Source organism: Triticum dicoccoides, chromosome 1A (assembly GCF_002162155.2).
Source record: "Triticum dicoccoides isolate Atlit2015 ecotype Zavitan chromosome 1A, WEW_v2.0, whole genome shotgun sequence".
Taxonomy (NCBI): Eukaryota; Viridiplantae; Streptophyta; class Magnoliopsida; order Poales; family Poaceae; genus Triticum; species Triticum dicoccoides.
The window spans coordinates 545,025,843-545,029,140 of NC_041380.1; the positions used below are offsets into that span (position 1 = coordinate 545,025,843).

A 3,298-nucleotide genomic window follows, 5' to 3' on the forward strand; every position below is an offset into this window, starting at 1 on the left:
TTTAGATCCCCCAAAAAAATCACAATGAACTGCTGTATTTGGCGCATGCCTCTCTGATAATTTGGTGCCGACATTATTCAATTTGATTGATACAATAATTTGAGTGAGCAATGAGCCCTCCCTGCTGCACTGGACACACTAATGCAGTAATACAAACTCTATTTTTCTCCTATGCTGCTGAGAAAATCTGCAGGTTGTTACTACCAACCTTGCAGAGTACATCTGTCATCCAGCCAGCTTGATCAATTGTTGCATCCTCCATTCTCCAAATCTCCCAAGAACTCGGCGAATGCCACGTCAGAAGACCCGCCGTCGCCGATGGCGTCCGACGCCATCTTCCTCGCCGTCGCAAGCGTCTCCCTGAGCTCCGTCCCTTCCTCAGTCTCCATCACCAGCCTCAGCTTGGCCTCTATCTCCCCCGCCTTCACCATTCTCTTCTCGTATCCCTCCAACGGCACGGCGATCTTCATCTCCTCCACCATGAACACCTTGTTCAGCGCCTGCTCGGCGTACATCGGGTAGCATATCATCGGCACCCCGGCCATGATCGCCTCCAGCGCCGAGTTCCACCCGCAGTGCGTCACGAAGGCGCCGGTGGTGGCGTGCCGCAGCACCTCCGCCTGCGGCGCCCACATCTTCAGCACCATCCCTCTGTCCCGTGTCCTCTCCGTGAACCCCTCGGGGAGGAGCGCGTCCAGGTCTGGCTCCGGGCGCGGCTGGAAGACGTCGGCCGGGTCCGCAGGTGGGCTCCGTACGACCCACAGGAAGCGATGGCCGGAGCTCTCCAGCCCATGGGCTATCTCCCTCAGCTGCGCCGCGGACACGGCGCCGATGCTGCCGAAGCAGAGGAACACGACGCTCCGCTCCGGCTGCGCGTCCAGCCACGCGAGGCACTCGTGCCGCGTCTCGCCGTCCCCGCTCTTCTTGCCGTCGTTGACCAACGGCCCGACGCAGAACACCCTCGGCGTCGGCCGGCCGGGCACGCAGACGCCGTCGGCGAGCGCCTTCAGGGCCGTGGGCTCCAGCCAGTCGAAGGTACCAGGACGCCCCTCCCCTCCGCGATGCGCTTGAACTGGTACATCCGGGCTTTGGTCATGTCGCTCTCCTTGTCCTGCACCGACAGCGGCATGTCCGCCGCGCGGACCGGGCGCATGCCGGGGCTGCGCACGAGCGCCTCGCCCATGTCCTTGAACGACGGCAGGCCGGGGTAGAGGTACGGCATGTGGAGGAAGACGGCGAGGTCGCTGGCGGCGGAGGCGAAGAAGAAGTAGGCGGGGAGGGCGAGGTCGGCGGCGACGTCGAGCGCGTCGACGCAGAACATGTCGAGGAGGATGGCGTGGGCGGGGGCCGGCAGCGCGCGCAGGAAGGCCCGGAGCGCGGGGTTGGCGAGGCGGAGGGTGTCGTGGGCGCGCTTGATGGGGTGCGCGGCGGGGTCCGGGCTGGGCGGGGCCGGGAGGAGCCGGAAGGCGATGGAGGGGTTGGCCTCGGCGAGGCGCGCCACCGCGGCGGCCGAGGTGGGGTCGCCGTCGGGCGGGTCGACGACGGCGACGACGGCGCTGTGGCCGCGGCGGAGCAGGTGCTTGGCCAGCTCCACCATGGGGTTCAGGCGGCCCACGCCCAGCGACGGGTAGAGCACGAACGTCTTCTTCTTCTCCGTCGCCGCCGGCGGCGGCGCAGCCATGGCCGAGATCGGGGGGAGAGTGTGTGCGAAGTGAAGGACGTGATCGGGGGGAATAAAAAGTCGGTTTTTGGCAAGGGTGAGTGGAATAAAAGTAGGCCACGACTGACGAAGGCTTGTACCGGCGGGTCATCACGTCCGTCAGTCCGTCTAGGTGAGCCATCAGCGGTGACGATAGCCTGGCACAGCACCCAAGTGGGAAATACGTGACGCCTCGTGGTTTGCACGCTGGCGCTCCTGGAATGGTGCATCTCCAATGTGCGTTAGCTTGTGGATTAAAGTCTTTTACTCCCTCATTTCCTAAATGCAAGTCTTTTTCAGAGGAGCAAAATGAGTGAATCTACACTCTAAAATATGTTCATATATATTCGTATGTAGTTTTTATTAAAATCTTTAAAAGACTAATATTTAGGGACGGAGGGAGTACATCATTATTATTTATTTTGGCAGGGAAACAATACATCATTGTTTTGGGAAAATAAGTCATTTTGTTTCAGGCCTTAAAAAAACACAGACACTTGACAAATCTGTCGGGCAGGCAGATTCACATCTAAGGCCAACTCCACCGCATGACCCCAAACGAACGTTCGGATTGGCCGGATTTTGTCCCTTTGGGGCGCCGATGAGTTTGCCTGTGTCCGCCTTTGTCAGATGGGTCGTGCGTGCGCGCACCACGCGGCCGCACCCCAAATCGTGTCCGGGGTGGACGTGAATAAAAGAAATATTAAAACTAAAACGAAATAACTAAAAAACTAAATAAACACATTTAAAAAAAACATAAAATATATATAGGGGGCGACCACAAAACTGCCCAGTTTCCACGGCCACTTAAAAGGCCCATTTTTCATAATTAACATATAAAACAAAATAAAAAAATGCCTCCGCCTCCCGCGCGCTCCTGCCGCGCCCGTCGGTGCCGTGGTCGTCGCCGTCTTCACTGGCCGCCGGTGTCGTCGTCGTCGCTGACGAGGTCGACGTACTTCGGCGGCGTCCACAGATGGGCCGGAGGTGCGTGGTGGACGGGGGCGGGCTGGACGGCCGGAGCTGCCTGCACTACCTCCTCCCGTGGCGAGGCCTCCCGCTCCGGAGCGGGGCACCAGTTCACGCCCAGGTCGGCGGCCATCTCCGGCGCAGTGCACGACCAGCCCCAACCCTGGCCCAGGAGCTTCTCGAACGTGAGCGAGTCCTCCTCCATTTTTCTCCTCCTTGGCGGCCGCCGTGACGGCCGCAAGCTGCAGCTCCGGGAAGGCGACGTCCCCGGCGGCAGAGAGGGCCACGGTCTCCTCCAGGCCGTCCCACTGTCGCTCGTCGTGCGTGTTCATGGAGTCGTCCATGACACGCTGCAGGAGACGGGCCTCCTCCTCCGCTGTCATGCGAGGAGGGGGAGGGGGCGACGGAGACGGGGAAGGCGACGGCGTGGGCGTCAGGCCACGCACCCGCGTACGCCCGCGCGGCTCTGCACGTGGCCTCCGCGGCCCCGACACGGTGCCGGCGAAGTAGGACGCGCGCCGCACGTCGTGCTCGTCCTGGATCCATGTGTCCCAGAGCGGCGAGTCGGGGGCATACCTGTGGTCGTAGTATAGGTCATCGGGGAGGAGGCGGCGGCGGCGGTTGATCTCA

At 61.3% G+C, this 3,298-nt stretch overlaps 1 pseudogene; it reads right to left on the reverse strand.

Moving 5' to 3' along the window:
* LOC119287742 lies at nt 1-1,740 on the reverse strand (annotated as a pseudogene).
* Between the last annotated feature and the right edge of the window lie 1,558 nt (nt 1,741-3,298).